Source organism: Hemiscyllium ocellatum, chromosome 1 (assembly GCF_020745735.1).
Source record: "Hemiscyllium ocellatum isolate sHemOce1 chromosome 1, sHemOce1.pat.X.cur, whole genome shotgun sequence".
In the NCBI taxonomy this organism is placed as follows: domain Eukaryota; kingdom Metazoa; phylum Chordata; class Chondrichthyes; order Orectolobiformes; family Hemiscylliidae; genus Hemiscyllium; species Hemiscyllium ocellatum.
Genome location: NC_083401.1, coordinates 60,467,138 through 60,480,647, shown reverse-complemented (window position 1 = coordinate 60,480,647; position 13,510 = coordinate 60,467,138). Strand labels below are relative to the sequence as shown.

The 13,510-nt window shown below is 42.2% G+C and overlaps 1 protein-coding gene across 4 annotated transcripts in view; it reads right to left on the bottom strand.

The window, feature by feature from the left end:
- The window catches only part of pdzd2 (PDZ domain containing 2), a 379,487-nt gene that overhangs the window by 324,649 nt on the left and 41,328 nt on the right, over positions 1–13,510 (bottom strand). The window contains exon 1 of one of the 4 annotated variants that reach the window (XM_060856775.1): positions 12,510–12,833. The exons of the other annotated variants lie outside the window; for them this stretch is intronic. The gene's annotated coding sequence lies outside the window, so the exon portion shown is untranslated. Of the gene's footprint in view, positions 1–12,509; positions 12,834–13,510 lie in introns of those variants that run through there. 4 annotated transcript variants of the gene reach the window in all.

Sequence of the window (13,510 nt, the reverse complement as noted above, 5' to 3'; positions counted from 1 at the left end):
ACAAGAAAGTTACATCAGCAGCTATCTTAGAACAGAACATCACGGTCAGAATGCCTGTCTCACATAATTAACATTTGAATTCACTATCTGCAATTTAATCTGACATTCCTGCTGATGTAACTGAAGGCAAATAATCCTCTGCTATTATTAACAGGTGTGAATTGACCCTTCAAAGGCCAGAAGCATTTCTACCTATATTAATCAATCTGATGTCTTTGTGACTTGAGAAGATTACAGCATTTCTGAAACCCACTGATATTACAGCAGTACTTATTACAGAAATATCTTTGCCTTAATAGATATAAGTAAGAAGTGGCAAACATGCCTGCAGAGAGACAGATCCTTCTGAGATATCCTAGAAAGGGTAGTAATGTATTCACACTGCTGGGATGCACATTCCCAAATCACTTGGAAGGTCAGAGACAAGAACATTAACCAATTAGGAGACTCAACATTAACCCCACAGTGGGTGAGAGAGTTTTGCTGTGAGCGAGATGTTCAAAATTAAAAATCAGATGACAAAATTCTAATCTGCCACTGAATTGTCTTTCACCAATTGTATGAAGGGTGTCACGTATTTCACCTTAGAGAAGGTGAGAAGCAGAGAAAACTGATTTTGAGCTTCAGTCATCAAATTGGCATCCCAGGGCACCCAGGTTTCCAACAAATTGTCCAGGACCCTCCCTGTGACCCTTAAATATTGGCTCCAAGGTTACTGTTAAGTTTAATTCGAGCTCCCAACTACCCGGTGAGTCTGGGAGGGGGAGGGGGATTTAAATATTATTAAAAATGCAACATATTCATGCTTTACTATTATCAGTAAAAAATAAGGATAGGCATTAAGGCATCAGGTGGGAGATGTCCTGGTCGATTTTTAATTTTTAACATGCCCCACCTACATGGATGCACAAGAAAGACAAAGATATGATCATTATATGCAACATTCAGTGCAGAAATTTGGATTTAAAACTGAACACAAGATCAAAATAGGAACGACGGGGAATGGAAACTGAAAGTGGAAACATTCCTGATTGTTCATGGTGGCCTTTTGGGAGCCACTTTAACAACTTAGATCAATGGCCAAGATGGCTGACTGCTTTATAGTCAAATGGTAAGTAGTACAAGAAGAGCTAAAGAAAAAGGACAACAAACAAACTTTATGTCAAAGTATTCTATTCACTGAATAAGTGCACTGAATAATAGTAGTCACATTATTGTACTCATACCAATAAATAGATGGATCACATCAAATAAACACAGCCAAAAGTCAACTGGAGCCTATTTTCAAAGCAGCAATCAATATGAATGTCCTCCAACTTCTTACAATGTCATGTTCTTACTTTTTTGTCAGGTTTTAGATTTCCTTTGTGTAAATGTTCCTTCTTCCCTTATGTGTAAATTTGAATTTTTTTTAATAAGAAGGATTGAATTCTGCAGTAAAAAAATACAGGAGCCATTTTCCAGTCATCTGGGGTTGGGGAGTCCAGAACTAGAGGGCATAAGTTTAGGGTGAGAGGGGAAAGATATAAAAGAGACCTATGGGGCAACCTTTTCACACAGAGGGTGGTATATGTATGGAATGAGCTGCCAGAGGATGTGGTGGAGGCTGGTACAATTGCAACATTTAAGAGGTATTTGCATGGGTATACGAACAGGAAGGGTTTGGAGGGATATGGACTGGGTGCTGGCAGATGGGACTAGATTGGGTTGAGATATCTGGTTGGACCGAAGGGTCTGTTTCCATGCTGTACATCTCTATGACTCTATGAAGCTATTGAAGGAATCTGTAAATATAGCATCTATAATGAGCAGCGAGTCTATTTGGGGACCTGAAGGGTTGGACCGAAAGGTCTGTTTCCATGCTGTACATCTCTATGACTTGGTTTCACCACTGTAGAAAATGCATTTCAGGTGCCAGGAAATCAGACAGAGAACTCCTGAGCTGTACTCACATGGTGACACAGTGGTTAGCACTGCTGCCTCTCAGCGCCAGAGACCCAGGTTCAAATCCCACCTCTGAAAACTGTCTGTGTGGAGTTTGCACATTCTTGCCGTGTCTGCGTGGGTTTGCTCCGGTTTCCTCCCACAGTCAAAAGATGTGTAGGTTAGGTGAATTGGCCATGCTCAATTACAGAATTATTAATGACTTTGATGAGGGGATCGAAGAATGGGTCAGCAAGTTTGCAGATGGCACAAAGGTTGGAGGTGTCATTGGCAGTACAGAGGGCTGTTGTAGGCTGCAGTGGGACATTGACAGGATGCAGAGATGGCAGATGGAGTTCAACCTGGATAAATGCAAGGTGATGCATTTTGGAAGGTTGAATTTGAAAGCTGAGTACGGGATTAAGTATAGGATTCTTGGCGGAGTGGAGGAACAGAGGGATCTTGGTGTTTAGGTACATAGATCCCTTAAAATGGCCACGCAAGTGGACAGGATTGTTAAGAAAGCATATAGTGTTTTGGCTTTCATTAACAGGGGGATTGAGTTTAAGAGTTGTGAGATCTTGTTGCAGCTCTATAAAACTTTGGTTAGACCACACTTGGAATACTGCATCCAGTTCTGGTCGCCCTATTATAGGAAAGATGTGGATGCTTTGGAGAGGGTTCAGAGGAGGTTTACCAAGATGCTGCCTGGACTGGAGGGCTTATCTTACGAAGAGAGGTTGACTGAGCTCGGACATTTTTCATTGAAGAAAAGGAGGAGGAGAGGGGACCTAATTGAGGTATACAAGATAATGAGAGGCATAGATAGAGTCGATAGCCAGAGACTATTTCCCAGGGCAGAAATGGCTAACACGAGGGGTCATAGTTTTAAGCTAGTTGGAGGAAAGTATAGAGTGGATAAAGTCTGAGGCGGGTTCTTTACACAGAGAGTTGTGAGAGCATGGAATGCGTTGCCAGCAGTCGTTGTGGAAGCAAGGTCATTGGGGATATTTAAGAGACTGCTGGACATGCATATGGTCACAGAAATCTGAGGGTGCATACACGAGGATCAATGGTCGGCACAACATAGTGGGCTGAAGGGCCTGTTCTGTGCTGTACTGTTCTATGTTCTATGTTCTAAATTCCCCGTAGCATTAGGTGAAAGGGTAAACGTAGGGGAATGGGTCTGGGTGGGTTGCTCTTCAGAGGGTCGGTGTGGACTTGTTGGGCCGAAGGGCCTGTTTCCACACTGTAAGTAATCTAATTTTTACAACTAATGATAGTGAGCACTTGCAATTCGTAAACTTCATGTGTAAAATTTGCACATGCTTAGGTCACCCATTCAAATAAATAATGAAAGCCAAAGTTGTACATATTTATCAAATGAGGTGTGCAAAGTTCTAAAGCAGGATCAATATCTATTTAGCTGCAAATGTGTTGCTGGTCAAAGCACAGCAGGTTAGGCAGCATCTCAGGAATAGAGAATTCGACGTTTCGAGCATAAGCCCTTCATCAGGAATAAGAGAGAGAGAGCCAAGCCGGCTAAGATAAAAGGTAGGGAGGAGGGACTAGGGGGAGGGGCGATGGAGGTGGGATAGGTGGAAGGAGGTCAAGGTGAGGGTGATAGGCCGGAGTGGGGTGGGGGCGGAGAGGTCAGGAAGAGGATTGCAGGTTAGGAGGGCGGTGCTGAGTTGAGGGAACCGACTGAGACAAGGTGGGGGGAGGGGAAATGAGGAAGCTGGAGAAATCTGAATTCATACCTTGTGGTTGGAGGGTTCCCAGGCGGAAGATGAGGCGCTCCTCCTCCAGCCGTCGTGTAGTTGTGTTCTGCCGGTGGAGGAGTCCAAGGACCTGCATGTCCTCGGTGGAGTGGGAGGGGGAGTTAAAGTGTTGAGCCACGGGGTGATTGGGTTGGTTGGTTCGGGCGGCCCAGAGGTGTTCTCTGAAGCGTTCCGCAAGTAAGCGGCCTGTCTCACCAATATAGAGGAGGCCACATCGGGTGCAGCGGATGCAATAGATGATGTGTGTGGAGGTACAGGTGAACTTGTGGCGGATATGGAAGGATCCCTTGGGGCCTTGGAGGGAAGTGAGTGTGGAGGTGTGGGCGCAAGTTTTACATTTCCTGCGGTTGCAGGGGAAGGTGCCGGGGGTGGAGGTTGGGTTGGTGGGGGGTGTGGATCTGACAAGGGAGTCACGAAGGGAGTGGTCCTTGCGGAACGCTGATAGGGGAGGGGAGGGAAATATATCCTTGGTGGTGGGGTCCGTTTGGAGGTGGCGGAAATGGCGGCGGATAATACGTTGTATGCGCAGGTTGGTGGGGTGGTAGGTGAGAACCAGTGGGGTTCTGTCTTGGTGGCGGTTGGAGGAGCGGGGCTCAAGGGCGGAGGAGCGGGAAGTGGAGGAGATGCGGTGGAGGGCATCGTCGATCACGTCTGGGGGGAATCTGCGGTCCTTGAAGAAGGACAAGCAACAAAATCAAGTACAATATTAACCAATCTAGCCAATTGACAGAAAATATCTATTTTATAACCCATACAAAGGCAACAACATCATGTAAAATGTCATTGAGTTCAAGAGGCCAATGCAGGCATAAACTTTTTCACACAGACGGTGGCAACATGTATGGAATGAGCTGCCAGAGGTGGGGGTTGGTACAATTGCAATATTTAAAAGGCATCTGGATGGGTATATGAATAGGGAGGGTTTGGAGGGATATGGGCCGGGAGCTGGCAGGTGGGACTAGATTGGGTTGGGATATCTGGTCGGCATGGACGAGTTGGACCAAAGGGTCTGTTTCCATGCTGTACATCTCTATGACTCTTTAAATCAAAATAATCCTGACATTTGTGGTGGGTGAACTGTAAATCACATGGACAGAGATAAAAATAAATAATTAGAATGATTCAAATCTAAATTAGAAACAGAACATTCTGAGCCATGTTCTGATGAATGGTCCAATTTAAATTTCTAGAAATTTTTTTTTTGCACATTATACCTGATATGGACATTTTCATTATTTCCTTTGTGGCTTAAGATAGGACCAGAAATTCCAGGATACGGCTATTGTACTAAAATGGTGAATTTGTAACTCATATATATTTGTAAGGTGTAATTCATGACGATAAGAAATAATATCCTTTGCAGAATGGTGTTGCTGCATATGTAAGATTGATTACAAGCTATTTAGAGTTAAAGAGTCATAGAGGTATACAGCATGGAAACAGACCCTTCGGTCCAACCCATTCATGCCGACCAGATATCCCAACCCAATCTAGTCTCACCTGCCAGCACCTGACCCATATCCCTCCAAACCCTTCCTATTCATATACCCATCCAGATGCCTTTTAAATATTGCAATTGTACTGGCCCCCACCATTTCCGCTGGCAGCTCATTCCATACACATTACCACCCTCTGCGTGAAAAAGTTGCTCCTTAGGTCTCTTATATCTTTCCCCTCTCACACTAAACCTATGCCCTCTAGTTCTGGACTCCCCCACCCCAGGGAAGAGACTTTGTCTATTTATCCTATCCATGCCCCTCATGATTTTATAAACCTCTATAATGTCACCCCCCCGCCCCCCCCAGCCTCCGATGCTCCAGGGAAAACAGCCCCAGCCTGTTCAGCCTCTCCCTGTAGCTCAAATCCTCCAACTCTGGCAACACCCTTGTAAATCTTTTCTGAACCCTTTCAAGTTTCACAACATCTTTCTGATAGGAAGGAGACCAGAATTGCACAATATTCAAAAAGTGGTCTAACCAATGTCCTGTACAGCCACAACATGACCTCCCAACTCCTGTACTCAATACTCTGACCAATAAAGGAAAGCATACCAAACACCTTCTTCACTATCCTATTTACCTGCAACTCTCCTTTCAAGGAGCTATGAACCTGCACTCCAAAACCTCTTTGTTCAGCAACACTCCCTAGGATCTTACCATTAAGTGTATAAGTCCTGCTAAGATTTGCTTTCCTAAAATGCAGCAACTTGCATTTATCTAAATTAAATTCCATCTGCACTTCTCAGGTCATTGGCCCATCTGATCAAGATCCCATTGTAATCTGAGGTAACCCCCTTTGCTGTCCACTACACCTCCAATTTTGGTGTCATCTGCAAACTTACTAACTATACCTCTTATGCTCACATCCAAATCATTTATATAAACAATGAAAAGTAATGGACCCAGCACCGATCCTTGTGGCACTCCACTGGTCACAGACCTCCAGTCTGAAAACAACCCTCCACCACCACCCTCTGTCTTCTGAGCCAATTCTGTATCCAAATGGCTAGTTCTCCCTGTATTCGTGAGATCTAACCTTGCTAATCAGTCTCCCAAGAGGAACCTTGTCGAACGCCTTACTGAAGTCCGTATAGATCACATCTACTGCTCTGCCCACATCAATCCTCTTTGTTACTTCTTCAAAAAACTCAATCAAGTTTGTGAGACATGATTTCCCACGCACAAAGCCATGTTGACTATCCCTGGTCAGTCCATGCCTTTCCAAATACATGTACATCCTGTCACTCAGAATTCCCTCCAACAACTTGCCCATCTCCGACATCAGGCTCACTGGTCTACAGTTCCCTGGCTTGTCCTTACCACCCTTCTTAAACAGTGGCACCACGTTAGCCAACCTCCAGCATTCTGGCACCTCACCTGTGACTATTAATTATACAAATATCTCAGCAAGAGGCCTAGCAATCACTTCTCTAGCTTCCCACAGAGTTCTGGGGTACACCTGATCAGGTCCTGGGGATTTATCCAATTTTATGCATTTCAAGACATCCAGCACTACTTCTTCTGTTATATGGACATTTTTGAAGATGTCACCATCTATTTTCCTACATTCTATATTCTCCAAGTTTGAGACCACATTTCAATGTCTTCCTGATTGGCCTGCCTGATATCCAAAGGGTATGCATCTCTACAAAGAACACTACCAGCTGACAGCTAAAAACTGATTCCCTCAGAAACATGCCCTCAAAATAAACCATGCATTTATCTGAAATCCTGTGATCTCTATTTGAAACTCTTCATGTTGAAAACAGATTCCAAAGCATCAGGAAGTGAAACCTTGTAACTGACCCAAGTAGTATAATCCCATGTAAAACCTGAACAATCATCAGCCTCTTGAAGATGTATTAGGGAAATATGGCCACTTGTTCAAGAGTGGAACATAAGGAACAGCTCAAGTTGTGAGCATCAAAGTTAGACTGTTGTCCACATCCTGAACTTTTACAGTAAGAGAGCCATTCACATTCCGTTAGCAAGAAATTCAAAGAAATTAATCATAATACAACAAAACAGTCCATCTTACACTATATTTAAATATACAATCCCCAAAGTTGAAAAAACATGTCATTTCAAAATGGTGTCTTCTGCAGTTTAGATTGGTGATTATTCATCAAGGAGAAACAGGCATATGCCTATATTTCAAAATGCATGCTTTGATCAAAAACAAATTTGAATTTAATTTTAAACATCTTGTATAAAGCTCCTTTAGCATAGTAAAATGCCCCAAATGCTTTTTTGGAGCACAATCAGGTCAAACCTTTGATCCATAGAAAACATCAGGTAAGGGCAAATTTTAAGACAAGTTTCAGAACAGGAGACAGAAGTGAAGAAACTAAGGGTTGGAATCAAAAAGCTGAGAATTTAGAGGCTAAAGTACAAGCACCAAATGGGTGGTGAAAAAAATTAATATGTGCAAAATGACAGTCTTGGAAAAACACAAAATATTGTTAGCAACCTCCTCCCTCTTTACAAAGGGCCCTTAGTAATTGTTGACATCACATTTAGGTAAACCTATTGCACAGGTTTTCTATTGTATAGTGAAATCAACAGGAAACTCATAGAGCTCAGTCTTCCCAACCAACAAATGACACGGAGGTCAGAGCAAAAGCCTGGATACTCCAATTTGCTGCTTTCTCCTCCAGTTGTCTATCTTGGACACTTGGCATTGCAATCTCAGGGAACACTCTATGGGCAGGGAGCAAGTGCAGCTTTGTCCAGCAGAACTCTAGGTATCCATGAGCAAAGCTGGGTGCTCAGGTCCGACATATCTGGGGCAACTGACAAGAACCGAGCAAGTTATCTGCAGACTGCCAGTGCTTGACCAGGTGCACAGTTGGTCTTTACAGATGTCACTGGCATCAGGAATTGTGGGAGGTCCTAACAGTAGCAAATGAGAGAATATGACAAGGGGGCACTGTTAGCACATGACACATAAGGAATGAGGCAAGTTTGTGAAGAAAACTTGAGAAAACTCACTAAGATTCACAGAAAGAAATCCTCCATGAAACTCAACAAAATTGGCACTTCACTAATTTCTGGTAAAATTCAGCCCACGGTATTAACTGGCCATTTAGTTTTTCTTACTGAATGAACTTACTGAGGATGGCACAGTGGCACAATGGTTAGCCTCACAGTGCCAGGTGCCTGGTTCAATTCCAGTCTGTTTGGGGTTTGCAGGTTCTCCCAGCATCTGTATAGGTTTTCACCAGGTTTCCTTCCACGGTTTAATGATGTGTAGGCTAGGTGAATTAACCAGAATTGTTGGGTAGGATGGGAAGTGGTCTGGGTGGAATGCTCTGTGAAGCGTCAGTGCAGACCCAATGAGCCGAATGGCCTCTATCTGCATTGTAGGTATTCTAACTGCTGCTGCTCCTGTGCAGCAGATCAACAGTTTTGTTTTCTTCAATACAAAGTTAAAGAAAGCTTCTCTTGATCTGAGAATGATTCAATAAAATAATTTCTGTTTAAATTTGTACAGCAAAAGTGATACTGTAATGTGTACTTAATACCATATGTTTATATACTTAGAACCAACCTGGCCTTAAGCTGTATGCTATGAGGAAAGAAAAGATAATGATCTATTTGCCACACTTTCAACAGTTCTCTGAGCGTAGATTCTTTGCCTCTTTTGTTGGAAATAAATTTTGCTGGTGTTACTGATGGGACTGAACCCATCTGCTTGATTGGTAGCTATGGTGCATGTCCCCGATCTTGCTGACTGGATTTCCTGTTTACAAAAGCTAAAGGCAGCACTGGAATCTCTCTAATCCATGGTGCACAACACACTAATCTGATGGTCCCGAAATCACCCCGAGGAGTTCGCTTAACTGGGGTACTGCCTAGTTGACATGTCCCCTACGTACTTGAAACAAGGTTGCAGCTGCCTGACAACTTCATTGCCTTGCCAGTCACTAACCATTCTAATGCAATTGCTAAATTAGCCAGGGGGCACAGTTCAGTTGCTATTGCAGAGTTATGCACACACAAAAATTACAACACATGCAGAACAACATTTGTAAACTGTCCCAAATATTTTGGAAATTAAAGTCAGTTTGTTTTGGAATTTATTACCCTTTTGATGAGACTGGATTCACAGTCGCTCACTCACATCTTTGGTATTGCTGGATCCTGCAGACCATGGTAATTAAAAATATCAATGATCTGTTTGTTTTGCCAAGTGTTTGAATAAGACATTATGAGTCAAACGCCTGGCCATGTGCCTCACAAATCATTGTTGAATCTCTCACTTGCTAATTGGCATTTCTCATATTATTGTTAGAAACATTGCATTTTTCCTTACCCGATGTATGTTATGCACACATTTACATTTCTGTTAATCTTAGCAAATGAATGAAGGTAAACCTTATACTTCAGAGAATCTTGTCTCTTAATGCCACCACTACTTGCTAATACTGGAGCATTTTCTAATGACCTAAAGCCATATGTTATGAGGAAGCAAAAGATAATGATCTATTCGCCTGCACTTTCAACAGCTCTCTTCGTGTAGATACTTTTCCCGTTTTTGTCGGAACCAAATTTTGCTGGTGTTATAATGGGACTGAGCCCGTTTGCTTGATTAGTAGCTATAATTTGCATCCTTAATCTTGCTGACTGGATTTCCCATTTATCAAATCTAAAAGCAGTATAAAAACCTGTCTAATCCATGATCCACAACACACTATTCTGATGGTCCCAAAATCAACCCCAAACTGGGGCAGTTGTTCAGTTGAGAATGAAAGGCCCCTCTCCTAGTATTTATGTTTTTGATGTGCAAAATGAAGGTGATAAATTTCGCTTACATGAGATGCCTGGGAGCTGCTGGCACTACATGAAGCACAGTTACACATTTTGCTACCTGGGACTCGATGTCAGTGTGAGATGCATAGATGCACATAACCCATATATTTGGTTATTTGCTGTATTTGAAGTGCTAAGCAGCCAAATACATTCTGGAAATTCTTTATTGTTTGACTGATATATTTCAGCTGCGGACTATCATTAATCAAAACATCTGTACTGGAACACAGCAGTTTTTGTTTCATTTTGTCCTAAAGGTTTCATTGACTCCAGCCACCTTCCATTCCCCTCAACCAAATTTCATGCTAGATTGATTCTCCACTTGTAGTCCCAAAAGGTACACACTCTGTCCATTAGACTCCAAAAATCATAAAAAGGATAAGGAACTTGGTTATAATCTAGGCTGACATGCCATTGCAGAACTGAGAAGCTTTCGCCATTCTGCCCTCTCAGGTAGATTTAATGGAATAAATCGGCAATCATTTCTTCCATTTCTTTTTGGAGGTTTCATTGGCATAATTCATCCGCACTTTCCTCAATGGAGTAACTTTTCTTCAAACGTGATGGTAAACTTAGTGACTTAGTGTTAGCAGGCTATTCAACAGCAGCAGGCATAACTCCTAACCCTCATTTTACCTTCACCTGATATTCCCACTTGTGCTCTCCAGAGGATCACTGGACAATGATGAGGAAAAAGAAAACTGGCTAATTTTTCCTCTTGTTCCTCAAGATTATAACATAGTTGTTCACCAGAGCAGTAATTATTTCCCAAATGGTATTAAACTGCATAACAAACAACTTCTTGTGGTATTTATATTATCCCTTGTCTGGTGGTACTACCCAGCACCTGAACTACTCACCTACCCAATTAGGGAAGCAGAACAGTCTGTATAGTTACTCCCATGGTTACTATCAGTGACACTCTAATTGGCCAACAATTTGTCTAAGAACTGCCAAAACTCACCCAACTGAAGAAAGAAAGTTTATTACGATTCAGTTTCACAAGTTTCTTCTATGAATTTGAACATTCAGTTTTCTAATCACACAAAAATACTTCGCAACCCACTATGATTATTCTTGGAAAAGAATGCATATTTATTTTGCTCTCTTCTGCCTGAATACACACAGTTAGTACATTTTGAGTCTCTGTTAAAATCGACCACAATATATATTATATTCATATTCTGGTGTTAAACTCTTCCAAATTTCTCTGTCAAGAATGTAAAAAACACACATACTGATGGTGTCTGAAATCAATCCTGCTATGAAATGATCAAAGGTTAACTATACTTTTGGGAACTCATTTTTATAAGAAACATCAGTAGAAGAAATCAGTAAAATTAGCTTCAGATAACGTTCTAACTATGGAATTCCATGTGTTTATTCATTTCCCACTTCTTCCTTATACAGCCCAATAAAATTTAATTTTCTCAACACACTATTACCCCCAATCACACACATTTCCTAATCCCAGGGTTACAGGATCTGCAAGTTTAAAGGTATACCCAGTTGTTCCCATCACTTGCCCACACTGGTTTTGCCAGTCCAGCACATGCCAAGGTCTTTCCTCCCCACGATATTTTAAAGGGATCATATGTCACGTAAAGGCCTAGAGATTTTTAATTCCCAATGGGCTACACAGAAAGGACTATACTGGGAGGACCAGGCCTGCACAGTGCCTCAGTGGTTAGCTTTGCTGCCTCACAGTGCCAGGGACAAGAACTCAATTCCAGCTTTGGGTAACTGTCTGTGTGGGTTTCCTCCAGGTGCTCCAGTTTTCTCCCACAGTCCAAAGCTGTGCAGGTTAGATGGATTGGCCATGCTAAATTGCCCCATAGTGCCCAGAGATGTGCAGACTGAGTGGGTTAGCCATGGTAAATGTGAGGTTACAAGATGGGGTGGGTCTGGGTGGGATGCCCTTTGGAAGGTGGGTACACACTCAATGGGCTGAATGGCCTCTATCTGCCCTGTTGGGATTCTATGATTCTACCCAGTTTCTGACAAATAGGCAGAGTTAAAATCAGTCCTTGGACATTGTAAAAACATCACATTTGTAATAAACCATTTCTAAAAATTCTGATGTAACTGTAGCATATTTGTTCTGATGTAGTTGGTAGTGAGCCACATCAAAAGTATCGATAGCAGTGAGAAGTATGCATAAAATATTCCCAGCTAATAATAACTAACCAGACAGAAATCAATTCATGGCAAGCAACACAGCTTAAATATGAAAAATATCTATTACATCATTTAAACTTTGATTTTGTTTCCCACTGTGGTTAGACAGGTCCTAGAAACTTTGGAAAGTGACGCTTTAATTTAGGAAACAGATACATTCCATGCTGAAACAGACTGTTGTGTACCTGAATTAATTAGAATTCTTTACCATATGCCTAGGGCATGGCACAAACGTCAAAGCATTCACTCGCACTTAATGCAAACACACCCACTGTCCAAAAGAAAATCTCTATGCTTTGCAAAGTTGTCCTTGTACCTGCTTTTTTGTCGGGAATCCCATAGTTTTTCTTTCTGTCAATTCACTTCAACATTCACTGCTTCGTTGGAATCTCTGTCCAAGGCAGCTGGTGCCCTGAGCTGATCTTGTCTGAGAAGGTTATCATTCCCATGTGGCTGTTAATTGGTGTAATCACCTACTGGCTTTTACTGCAGGGTCTGAGGGGGAAGGGTAACTGTTGTCTGAAGTGTGCAGCCCAGCTGCTTACTGACTGGAGCGAGCTGTCCCACTGAGCTCCTCGACAAGCACTGTTTTCTATTTTCTCTGGCATCTGCCTGCATGTGCTTGGCTGCTGGGTGCTGCAATCTTATTTGCACTTGGCTGTTTTCTAGCGCGTGACGTGTTCCTGAGAGGAGGACCTTATCCCTGACCCGATACTGGAGACGCTTTTCTTCTGTTTTATTTCCACTAATGGCCCTCCCCTTTCTCTTGCTTCCCCCTTACTTCAATCAGCCTCCAGCCTCTCTAGATTAAGGAAAAGCTACTTCATGGGCCACACATAAGAAGCCTAATCTAGGCAGTGAAATGGTTTATAACACACCCAGTTAATGCTTCCTGCCTGGAGTTAATGGGAACATAAATAAAACAGGAAAAGAGTATTTTGCTTTGGAAAGCAAGGTCACTAGCAATGCTTTCAAAAGGAGTCTTCTTTGTGCCTTTAAAAAATGCTGAAACAAAAACAGGTTTTTCAGTTCAATGGTCCAAATTTAAAAACTTTTAAAAAATCTTTCTTTTTTTTTGTCTGTCCTCCATGATCCTTGATTCACTTAACCATCAAAATTCTAATTCTTCCTTGAAAAAATCCAATGATCTAGTTCCTACTATTTTTTGAGGTTGAGAATTCTACAGCCAGCCACAGACTCAACATCCTCTTGACTAAAAAAAACTCTTCTCATTTCCATCTAAAAAGGGAGACCATTTATTCTTAAACAGTCGCTCAGATTTAGTTTTTCCATACAAGAGGAAGCGTTCTCTCAGTT